Source organism: Saccoglossus kowalevskii, chromosome 17, assembly GCF_978046115.1.
Source record: "Saccoglossus kowalevskii chromosome 17, keSacKowa6.1, whole genome shotgun sequence".
Classification (NCBI taxonomy): domain Eukaryota; kingdom Metazoa; phylum Hemichordata; class Enteropneusta; family Harrimaniidae; genus Saccoglossus; species Saccoglossus kowalevskii.
Genome location: NC_140657.1, coordinates 24,122,452 through 24,136,044, shown reverse-complemented (window position 1 = coordinate 24,136,044; position 13,593 = coordinate 24,122,452).

Genomic DNA, 13,593 nt, shown 5'->3' with positions numbered 1-13,593 from the left:
CATGAGATATTACTAGCACTGTACCTAGGCATATAGTATTTTCATGAGATATTACTAGCTCTGTACCTAGGCATATAGTATTTTCATGAGATATTACTAGCATTGTACATAGGCATATAGTGTATTAGCATATATACAGTAGTGAGTGCACTGCATAGATTCTAGGCTACATTTAGTGTGATATTACTAGCATTGTACCTAGGCTTTAGTGTAGTTGCATATATACAGTAGTGAGTGGCACACTGCATAGATTGTAGGCTATATTCAAACAATGAGATATTACTAGCATTGTACATAGGCATATAGTGTATTAGCATATATACAGTAGTGAGTGCACTGCATAGATTCTAGGCTATATTCAAACAATGAGATATTACTAGCATTGTACCTAGGCATTAGTGTAGTTGCATATATACAGTAGTGAGTGGCACACTGCATAGATTGTAGGCTATATTCAAACAATGAGATATTACTAGCATTGTACATAGGCATATAGTGTATTAGCATATATACAGTAGTGAGTGCACTGCATAGATTCTAGGCTATATTCAAACAATGAGATATTACTAGCATTGTACCTAGGCATTAGTGTAGTTGCATATATACAGTAGTGAGTGGCACACTGCATAGATTCTAGGCTATATTCAAACAATGAGATATTACTAGCATTGTACCTAGGCATTAGTGTAGTTGCATATATACAGTAGTGAGTGGCACACTGCATAGATTCTAGGCTATATTCAAACAATGAGATATTACTAGCATTGTACATAGGCATATAGTGTATTAGCATATATACAGTAGTGAGTGCACTGCATAGATTCTAGGCTATATTCAAACAATGAGATATTACTAGCATTTTCATAGTGATTGTACCAAGGTGCAAGTGAAGTGATTGATTGTGAGTGGGATACTACTATTGCATAAATTTTCGTTGCTTTTATGAATATTTTAAATTTTTATCTACAATTTGTATCTACACTGCCTTGTGGATATGTGTTACAATTGAGATGCTGGGCATTTTCTGTTGGTCCTGCAGAAACATGTGAAATATAATGACAGCCAATAAATAACATGAATAACATGTGAAGTTAGGCGACATATGTAACAGAGTTAGGCATTTACAAGTGTACACATTTCTGCTTTCCACTGAACCTAAAAACATTTTTTTTTTAAAAGAGTAGTTTTTATTGAACTTTTTCGTTGTGGTATTTGCAGTCCATGTTTCGAGACCCTAGTAACAGTTTACATTACGTTGTATCTACGTCTCCTGTGAGTAGCTCATAGAGTCAATATAACCATATGTGCTGTATTTGTCTTTGTCAGTTGACATTGTTGAAACATGAAAAATCACATACTAAACAACTCACTAGAGCTATGTGATCTCATTTATAATATTTGAATCCTGATTTCGCCTTGATTTGTTTATCCTCCCCATGAATAGTGAATCAGACGAGGGTGCTCAACTCAGGTGACTTATCTTAACCTTTTCACAACCAGTTCCCTCTTTTATCACAAACTCCCAAAATAGTCCCGTTTATAGTCTGACTTTCCTTGAGAATATTGGGACAAAAATAGTAAATTTTGTTGAGTAAAAACTGATAATTGACTAAGATTTTGTCTGTTGGCTCCAAAATTGGGGTTCATTTCCGGAAATATTGGGGAATTTATGAAAAAAGTGCTGAAAAATTGGGCGGAAAAGTCTGGTGGTGAAAAGATTGATGATTCCATTGAATTTTATAAAAAAGAACAAATTGTCCCAATTTTAGTCTGTGTGAAAACTTGCCTAGCACTTTTCAAAATATAAAACTATACAATAAAAAATTTAAAGTTTAGCGATAATTAGTTTACGGGATTAAAAATTACCATGGCACGTTTTCACAAATCTTAAATTGTCTATTCAAACTAATGAAACACAAAATGGTTTTATTTTCTGCTTGAAATATTTGACTTGAGTTCACACGAGGTGGTGTCAGGGTATTTGTGGCGCCATACATGCTCCTTTACGCCGTTGTAATAACAAGACATGCATCTGAAATATAACAAAGGTGTGTGGAAGACCCGGGTATAAATGGAACTGCCCCACTTTAAGGCACAGCAGTCAAGGATGTCTAAACCGAACATTAAATACAAATTTGATAAATTATTCAGGTTACAGGGCTGTACGGGTCATGAAGAAATAGTTTTTATGTTTGACCCAAGTTTGCAGTTTACTTTGATTTCCAGTTCATTCTTATTACAGTTTTTGAAACATTTCAGCTGAACAGATATCTACTTCTCTCAGTTTGGTTTAAAGCAAGGGAGTCGTCACCTGCACATACGTCAGACTTATGAGCCTTTGCGTTTTTAGCGTGTGTTATTATCGTCGCTTGGAACTCAATTCCCGCACGTGTGCAGGTGACGACCCTCTCGCTTTAAAGACAGGCATTCAATATACAGGTTTTGGTTTTAGGACAGTTTCCTTTTTTCTCTTTTCTCTTTCTCTTTCTCTTTTTGGTTTAGATGGCTTAAAAATGTAAACAAAATATATTGGTGTAGTTTTATTTGTACCCATCCTGTGGTATGAAAATAAATTTCTCAGTTGTCACATCATTTTCGATATGAGTCACATACGATGCTTACAACGTGTAAACGTCCTCTGTTTACATGAAATTTGAACACACTACTTTAGTGATTATGAGAACCAACCATTTAAACTACTGTAAAACACTTTATTTTAGCTGGAATTAATTTTCGGTGAAAAGACATTTTCGGGTATTTTGTATGGAGTTTTTTTTTACTGATTTCACTGAATGTAAAATATATGGGGGGAAAAGGTCCTTCAGCGAAAATAGCGAAAATTAAGTATTTTACAGTACTGTTGTATGCCAAAATTAATTAGTAATATTAATCTTTTCCAGTTATATAAAATTGGATGAGTACAAATGAAAAAAAAAATCTACAATAGATATTATCTACTGAGCTGTTTTGGTGTCTGAAGTGTTACAGGTTATACGAGTGGCTTGTTGATCTGTTCCCAGTTGATATTTTAAGTACTTAAGGCTAACCCTAGTGATAAACATTTGTGAATTGTTTTCATCGTCATATCCATCTGCTAGATGAATTTATTGGCCTATATGTTCAGGGGTTTCCAATGTTTTGAAGTTTTCAGTTTTGTTGGTTGGATTAGTGCAAATACCTTAAGTCAATAATTCAAGATGTTGATCTGCAAATCACCATGGCTACCGTAAAGCATCGCCATGGCAGTGTTGAAGTGTGGTATGTGTAGTGACCTGGTGCTGTGGTGACTCCAATCCATGGAAGTTATAGCAGATAAAACAAGATAAAGGTGAGATAATGCTGTCTATGTATGTGTTTGTTGATGGGCGTGTCCTCGCATCAAGGAACACACTTTAGATTACCTGCGGCAATAAATCTTGCCTGCGTCGCCCAGTCCTGGGGGAAATATATTTGTATGGTTATCAACATGTTCAAGCCTGATTTTAAAGACATATTTGGTTATATAAAAGTACTCCCAAACATGAAATTGGAATTCTAGAAGAAGAAAGAAAGCGAAACTTTTTCAAGAGAATTTTGACTGAAAAGCATGTTGCGTTAATTGTTCGGCCAATTACTGTCAACACATTAATTATTCACCAGTTTTTAATTTAGCTATTTATGCTAATGAGTGAAATCTGTTAATTATATCCTTGTAAACATGTAAAATAACAATAGAACTCATTATTTTCTTGACGAATGCTTGAAATTAAAACTCAGTAAAATAGATCAAAATAGTGAAATTAAATTGTCTTACAGTAACTATTTTAAAATTATTATAAAATGTAACCGTAAATGCGAATTATAATTCCTGCTGAAGCGGAAGACTTTTTTTTTTAAGTATCATTGCAAGGCAAGCAAGCTTGTTTATCTGTATGGAATAGTGACAAATATATTGACTCTTGTACCACTCCAAAGTGTTGTCATTGCCATTCTTAGACCAGGGTTGGGTTGTCTGTGCAGGAGGAGTAGATGCAAAATATCCTACCTGCTTTGTTTGTTTGTAAATAGAAATATAAACCAGAAAAAATAATTCAAAGCGGGAGGGTCGTCACCTGTGCACATGCGGGAATTGAGTCCCAAGCGATGATAACAACACTCTCTAAAAACGCAAAGGCTCATGGGTAGATGCTTGTTTGTAAACTGACACTTTATGGCCATCTGACGCATGCGCAGGTGATGACTCCCTCGCAAAATTTATATCATCCTTCGATCTCTGCCCCAGTTGCATGACAGTAATATATGTTTAAAATTGCTTAAGTTGTGTATTGTGGTAACCTTTGACCTATCAAGTTTTTCAGCGGTGCTAGGGTTATGCTCATCAGTAAGAGCACAAATCCCAAGTAATTCCACAGAGCACTGGGAATTCTGAAACCATTTGAGAATGTCGCCAGGAATTCTGCAACTCTCTTGGTACAACACTAGGTACTCACATCTATTTAACTACATATATGCTATACTAGGATTTGTCATTTTTGTATGTTCCAAAATTCTGCATTGCATTACAAGGAATTTCGAAACTGAGTCGCATCACAAGAAATTGTGAAACCCTGGAGTTCTTTGAGTATTCCAAAACCTTGGTTCACATCACAAAAAATTAAAAACCCTGGAGCACATCCAAACCGTCAAAGCACATCACTTGGAATTCAATAACACTGGAGTTCATTCACTAGGAATTTCGAACCTCTAGATAACTAAACCAGGAATTCTAAATTCCCGGAGCACATTACCAGGAATTGTGAAACGCATCACCAGAAATTTGAAACCCTTGATCACATCTCCAGAATTACACTCCTTTGAAATCCTAAAACAATTTTGAACGCATTACCAGTAAACTTGTGAGCTCATTACCAAGAATTCCAATACCCTGGTGCTCATTGCTAAGACTGTCAAAACCATGGTGCATATTACCAGGAATTTTGCACTGGAGCATATTACCAGAATTTCTTAAACAAGGAAGCTTATTACTAGGAACCAGGAATGTCCAAAACCAAGAGCACATCACCAGCAATTCCAAAACACTGGAGCACATCACCGAGAATTCCGAAATCTTGGAGCACACCACCAGAAATTCCAAAACCTTGGAGCACATCACCAGAAATTCTAAACCCTGTAGCAGTAGCATATTGCCAGGAATTCCAAAACCCTGGAGCACATCACCGAGAATTCCGAAATCCTGGAGCACACCACCAGGAATTCTAAAACCTTGGAGCACATCACCAGAAATTCTAAACCCTGGAGCAGGTCACCAGGAATTCTAAAACCCTGGAACACATCGCCAGGAATTCTAAAACCCTGGAACACATCACCAGGAATTCTAAAACCCTGGAGCACATCACCAGGAATTCCAAAACCCTGGAGCAGGTCACCAGGAATTCTAAAACCCTGGAGCCCATCACCTGGAATTCCAAAACCCTGGAGCACATCACCAGAAATTCCAAAACCCTGGAGCAGGTCACCAGGAATTCTAAAACCCTGGGGCCCATCACCAGGAATTCCAAAACCCTGGAGCAGGTCACCAGGAATTCCGAAACCCTGTAGCACATCGCCAGGAATTCCAAAACCCTGGAGCACATCACCAGGAATTCCAAAACCCTGGAGCAGGTCACCAGGAATTCCGAAACCCTGTAGCACATCACCAGGAATTCCAAAACCCTGGAGCACATCGCAAGGAATTCCAAAACCCTAGAGCAGGTCACCAGGAATTCTAAAACCTTGTAGCACACCACCATAAATTCCAAAACCCTGGAGCAGGTCACCAGGAATTCTAAAACCCTGGAGCACATCACCAGGAATTCCAAAACCCTGGAGCACATCACCAGGAATTCCAAAACCCTGGAGCACATCACCAGAAATTCCAAAACCCTGGAGCAGGTCACCAGGAATTCTAAAACCCTGGAGCCCGTCACCAGGAATTCCAAAACCCTGGAGCAGGTCACCAGGAATTCTAAAACCTTGTAGCACACCACCAGCAATTTCAAAAACCCTGGAGCACACTACCAGACATTCTGAAACCCTGGAGCATATTACCACAAATACTGAAAAGCTGGACCACATCGCAGGGAATTCAAACATTTTTGGACACAACACCAGGAATTACAAAAAGCATTACCATAAATTTTGAAAACCCTGGGGCCTATTGCCAAGGCCATCAAAACTGTGAAGCGCATCACCAGGAACTACAAAACATACATGTATTACCAGAAATTGGGTCGCTGGGAACTCCTGGATCACATTGCCTTGACTGTAAACTTGGCACACAATGCCAGGAATTTTGCAACAACCCTGGCACATTTATTACAAAACACAGAAACATGAATTTTAAAATTTTAAAGCCTGTCACCAAGAATTCAAAAACCCGGGCCATATCACCAGGAATTCTGAAAACTCACGAGCATGTAGCAAGGAACTCTAAAACCTTTGAGTTTATCACCAGAAGTTCTCAAATCCTCGGATACATTTCGATACTGACGGTCAACACCTTGAAGCATATCATAAGGATTTCTCGGGAATTCAAAAATCTTGGAGCTCATCATCGAGAATTCTGAACCCCCCGAAGCATGTTGCCAGGACTGCCAAATCAATGGTGCATATTACCAGAAATTACAAAACATTATCAGGAATTAGGAAGCTATAAAGCACATCGCTGGGAAATCTGAAAACATGGCGTAATTAAATTACAATACCAGGGGCTCATCACCAAATATCACTTAGACCTTAGGGAATATTATCATGATTTTGAAAACTTCGGTGTTCACCACCAGAAATTGTGAAACATAGCCAGGAATGCTGATGCCTTGGAGCACATTACCAGAAGTTGTGAAAACCCTCGAGTACATCACCAGGAATTCTAAAACTTCAGAGCAATACCAGGGGCTCATCACAAAAATCACCAAGACCTTAGGGAATATTATCATGGTTTTGAAAACTTCGGTGTTCACCACCAGAAATTGTGAAACATAGCCAGGAATGCTGATGCCTTGGAGCACATTACCAGAAGTTGTGAAAACCCTCGAGTACATCACCAGGAATTCTAAAACTTCAGAGCAATACCAGGGGCTCATCACAAAAATCACCAAGACCTTAGGGAATATTATCATGATTTTTAAAACTTCGGTGTTCACCACCAGAAATTGTGAAACATGGCCAGGAATGCTGATGCCTTGGAGCACATTACCAGAAGTTGTGAAAACCCTCGAGTACATCACCAGGAATTCTAAAACTTCAGAGCAATACCAGGGGCTCATCACAAAAATCACCAAGACCTTAGGGAATATTATCATGATTTTTAAAACTTCGGTGTTCACCACCAGAAATTGTGAAACATGGCCAGGAATGCTGATGCCTTGGAGCACATTACCAGAAGTTGTGAAAACCCTCGAGTACATCACCAGGAATTCTAAAACTTCAGAGCAATACCAGGGGCTCATCACAAAAATCACCAAGACCTTAGGGAATATTATCATGGTTTTGAAAACTTCGGTGTTCACCACCAGAAATTGTGAAGCATAGCCAGGAATGCTGATGCCTTGGAGCACATTACCAGAAGTTGTGAAAACCCTCGAGTACATCACCAGGAATTCTAAAACTTCAGAGCAATACCAGGGGCTCATCACAAAAATCACCAAGACCTTAGGGAATATTATCATGATTTTTAAAACTTCGGTGTTCACCACCAGAAATTGTGAAACATAGCCAGGAATGCTGATGCCTTGGAGCACATTACCAGAAGTTGTGAAAACCCTCGAGTACATCACCAGGAATTCTAAAACTTCAGAGCAATACCAGGGGCTCATCACAAAAATCACCAAGACCTTAGGGAATATTATCATGATTTTTAAAACTTCGGTGTTCACCACCAGAAATTGTGAAACATAGCCAGGAATGCTGATGCCTTGGAGCACATTACCAGAAGTTGTGAAAACCCTCGAGTACATCACCAGGAATTCTAAAACTTCAGAGCAATACCAGGGGCTCATCACAAAAATCACCAAGACCTTAGGGAATATTATCATGATTTTTAAAACTTCGGTGTTCACCACCAGAAATTGTGAAACATGGCCAGGAATGCTGATGCCTTGGAGCACATTACCAGAAGTTGTGAAAACCCTCGAGTACATCACCAGGAATTCTAAAACTTCAGAGCAATACCAGGGGCTCATCACAAAAATCACCAAGACCTTAGGGAATATTATCATGATTTTTAAAACTTCGGTGTTCACCACCAGAAATTGTGAAACATGGCCAGGAATGCTGATGCCTTGGAGCACATTACCAGAAGTTGTGAAAACCCTCGAGTACATCACCAGGAATTCTAAAACTTCAGAGCAATACCAGGGGCTCATCACAAAAATCACCAAGACCTTAGGGAATATTATCATGGTTTTGAAAACTTCGGTGTTCACCACCAGAAATTGTGAAGCATAGCCAGGAATGCTGATGCCTTGGAGCACATTACCAGAAGTTGTGAAAACCCTCGAGTACATCACCAGGAATTCTAAAACTTCAGAGCAATACCAGGGGCTCATCACAAAAATCACCAAGACCTTAGGGAATATTATCATGGTTTTGAAAACTTCGGTGTACACCACCAAAAATTGTGAAACATAGCCAGAAATGTTGATGCCTTGGAGCACATCGCCAGAAGTTGTGAAACCCTGAGTACATCACCAGGAATTCCAAAACTTCAGAGCAATTACCAGGGATTCTAATACGATTGAGCACACCAATTGACAAGAATAATTTATAGATTCCAGAAATCAAGACCACTTAGTACCTGTCCAAAAAATGTATGTCATTTAACTCGTCTTAAATAAGGATTCACGTAATACTGAATACCTACTTCTCAATTTCCGAAATTCCCAGGTCAGACATTGACAGCAATGTCAAGTGACTATTAAAAAGTACTTGATCAAAAAAGATGAACTTATTTGTTCATACAACTAATAAACTGCTGGAGAAACAATTTCCTCGTTCTAGCGTTTTTCCTTTTGTTATATAACGTTATGCATGCGTAATGTGTATTCGTCCCATTTTCTTGCACACTCTCGGAGAATGGTTTAACGTTAGCGTATGAAATATAAGCCTCTGTTGTTTAATTAGATAGCCATCGTAAGTGGATGAGTGTTCGAAAAAGGATATGAATTGGTGAGAAAACGGAGAATGGAGAAAACAGTGAACAGGCTGTCCTTGTTGACTTTTCATTTTATTACGCAGCATTATAAACTCTTTTTTTTTTGTTTCCGCATTTTTCTTCTTAAAAGCTTTCATGAACAGGATTTGAAATATTAAGCCCAATTTGGTTTTGTTTGTTCTCTCGTTGTAGAATTCGACTGTTTTTATTCAATCTTACGTGGAGTGTTGTATCAAATTCCTATTGGCAAAATTAAACAACTGATCGCATTTTTCCGTTTTCTGCCATGGCTCGATAAAGCAAATCGATAAAAATGTAACTGTTTTTTTTCACGGGAATATCCCTTGTGTCAAAAGTTTCTGGTAACCAAGACAGTATCCTCATCGCCATGGTGATGTTTCTTTTTTAAACACTTTCTCAATATTTGATCTTATTTGTACATCTCAGATCACCTCTATTGAATAACATTGAACGTTTTCAGCGGACGTCGTTGCGCATCGAGGTTGTTGATTGACTGGCTGGATTCAGCTGCTATTGAAATTTATAAAAATAAAGGGAACGGGTTTGTTGTACCGAGAATATACACATGACGTCTTTGCATCATTTCAGTCAACTCATCCAAAACGGCAACAAATGTTGGGAAAGTTTCGCCATAGCATTAAACCCCGTGGTAATAATTTAGTCGCTAAAAGTGGTATTGATGTGCTGCTGTGATCCAAAGTGTACTAATGTTTACATTTACTGTGGTTATTTGGGGTGGGATCCTAGACCGGTATCCCAGGGGAGCTACTTGAAGGTACATTTTAATGTCCTCAAAGGGTAGAGCGCCACAGTCGTCATGCAGCGCGCGTTGGAATAATGCATGTTATGTGCGTTGTAGGCGGTGCATGGAACCCATACCGAACGCGTCGATGCGACGACTGTGGCTTTTTATTAATGGTAATACAGACGGGCTTTTTCACCAATACGTACACGTATTGGGCTCTAAAGAAACAATTGTATATTTTTAAATCAAGATATTACTCCGGTTAATTTTATTTACCTTATATATTCACAAAGGCATGTGTATAGGCGCATACACTTTAGCAAACCTAATTTAAAAAAAAAATACGAGTTCTTCTGTGATTCAAATATCTAACCCCGTGACGAGAGATCTCCTTCCTGGAAGTCTGTTTTGTTGAGCAGAGATCTGAAAGCTTGATTATAACTGGTTGAAGCTACTTTATTGCCCCCCTAATACATTCAAGAAGGCAGTTACCCCCTACGAGGTAAAAGGCATTACCCTAGGCCAAATGCCTCCAGACACGAGTCACTACGCCCACTGCATGCTGGGAACGAAATAAAGGGACCGCTCTTGATTATGGAAGGGTGCAACTGCTCTTTATCGCACCTTAGCGCATCTGATAGTTTTCTCGTTTACAGCTATCCTGACTTTAATAGGCATAAAAGTGCTGTCATTTTTACTTAAATTACACCATATTTCACTGGTTGTTTTACCACTTCTCTTTGATAAAAACACATTACCTGCCCTCTTCCTCCTTCCTTAACATTTAAACTGTACTTTTATCGCTGTCTACTGCGAGCAACGTATCCGTAAATTATCCCCCCCCCCACACCATTGTGAGTTTGCGTTTCCAGGCAGTGTAGTTGTTTTGTGATGATAAATTTAAATATCAAAGTCTGATAACTGTTCGAAGTCAGTGTTGCCAATACGTTTTTTGTGAGTCCTTCTTTGGTATTTTACTCGTATCTGTCAATTTTTTGCGAATGAGAAACAAGAAGAGGGCGTCTCGGTCATAGCAACTGCAAGTCGTCCAGCCCGGAGCCAGCCGCTCGTTCGTTCGTTTGTTGTAAACGATAAATTCAACCTCGTGTCAAACTGAGGCAGGAGTGTTGATGTGAACTTTACATGCAAGCTGATTGCCCTCAAAATAGAGTCTCTTTATTCCTATAATTTAGTCGTAGATAATTAGTAGTATATGCTCGTTCTTTGTTCCCTTGTCCGATCGAATTGGCGAACCGTAAAGACGTGCCAATGACTCGAACTGTCGCTACAAGCTGAGTCCAGGAAGAGCGCCACTTTTGCAAGTAGTTATATCGAGCAGAGACCGTGGATGATTTCTCTTTATATACGTCGAAGTAGTCAAATGTCTGCTTCGTGTGTCCTGTAATGATACATCGCACTACTTTACTGGCGATATTGGTGACTAAATTTACGCTCAATTCCCTTGCCTTTGTTGATGTAATTGGCATTCGTCTTTTTTCGTCTTTCTACACACTCTGACTTCATTTTCCGTCGGTCTAGTTACTGTCGACACATCAACCGTCACGCTCGACGTTTTTATGATTGGGGTGTTTTTTCTCGATTAAACTGGCGGTTTCATCAGTAAGTTTTGTTGAAACTGCAAACATTTGCATTATAACCAGTCCCACGACTATTACTCCGTTGAAAACAGCGTGTCGCCACAGTTTACGTAAATAAATACAGTATGTATACAAATAAATAAATAAATAAACAAATAAATAAAGAAATAAATAAACCCGTCCACCTGAGATATGACGGCTAAATACCTTTTTTCTGTCACAAATATTAAATTGCGAATAGGGTTCAGTGTGAGCTAAAATCTCTACCAGTCTATTTGGAACAATTCCAGTTCAGCATGTTTCGCTCATTGTCGTTCATTGTTGAAACGCTTCACCAACAATATCAAAGCAAAAAAAAACGAACTAAAATCCGGTAAATATTGTTAGTAAATAACATTATGGATAAACCGCAAAAATAGTCGATCCAGTTTTTGAGTTAGTTTTACATATATTTAACTGTAAAGTCTAACAAAGATTGCGAAATAGACAGTCGGCGGGAACTTAGATTGTCAAAGAGCAATGTGCGTCCTAGCAATCGACACTTTTACACGCTATTTCACACTATACTTCGCAGAATCTCTTTATCAGTGATTCCCTCCCGTTTGATTCCCGATCCGCCACATTCTTGAGAACTCTCCCGAGGAATTGTTTAGACGGGTGATATCATTACAAAGTGTCGGCAAACTTGTTATAAATCTCCTTTTACCAGTGACTAAGTATTTCTGTTAAGTTTAGACTGTTTTCGTTTGTAGCGTTGACTTGTGAGTTACATACGTGCGCGTGGTTGTTGAAGTGTGTTAGCGATAGCGACGCAACGGGAACGAGATACAGCCTGTCCTTACCAACCACGGTGCGCCGAACCTTGAATACTGAACACCCCCCCCCCAGCTACTTGCACGCACCCGCTTAATGATGTACGTTTTAATTTCATTATCTACGTTATCGTTCTGAACAGAATGGGTTATTTAAGTTCATTGATAGGACAGATTTTTGCAGTAAATACGGGGCGAATTACAATAAAGGATACGATTTATTTGAATTACAAGTTCACGGGGAAATGAAAATATCTCTGGTACGTGAGTGTTCTTTCACGAGGGACCGGTAGTCCGAACTTCGAGGGAAATCATAAAAATGGTGAGAGGTTTCAGGAAACGCATTTTGAGAAAATTCTATTATCATGTGCTATGTTAGATATTAAACCTGAACAAATTAATTTTTTTGTGATAATCGTTTACAGTCAAATCCGCGTACAATCTGGAACAAAGTATTGAACAATACCAGTAGATGGTAAGCCTATTACTGTCCTCTCTTATCCCACAGGACGTCGGTACTAATTTCATACGAATGACACGTTTTAAAACATAGATATTCAGCTTCGGGTTAAATTTTACAATGAGTTTTAAATATTTAAAAAACATTTTTTCTTTTAATTTTTGCCTGTGGTAAATTCTGAAGAGTAACTGGCGTAGTCGTTGGTCAACAAATGGCTTACAATCTTGACCCTTGACCCCTTGGGTAAACTTTCAACGCTGCAGAAATTTATCGCCTTTTCAGCTGTGAGCTCGCACGGGCCATTACAAAACATATGTACTCTGCGTAACTGGTGCATATAGTCGGGACACACCGGCTGTATACGCCATAGCTTACTTTGTCGGGGGAAGGAGAACTGTCAGATAAAATTCGGAAAAAATTGCTTCGACTTTCATTCGCGTAGTGATGAAATGTCCCGCCCCTTTACAAATCTGTGCCCTCGGTTCAGGCGGAGATATGGTTTCCCATTGCACCGCATCACCGCCATACTATGTATCGTGTCACTAATCAAATAGCTCGTCTGTGTTCATCTCCATATACAACAACTCAAAAACAATTACTTCAGCATAGCATCTTAAACACTTCAAACGCATAAATTATTAGTTTAAATTTTTCAACATTTATTTGAGGCCGTCCTTCAAAAAAACATTACGCGAACAGCGGAGCGTTATCTGTAAAGTGTTTAATGTGATTCGGCTTGTAAGTGCTTATTCATTCATGGCCCCGTTGTAATACATAACACAGTATAT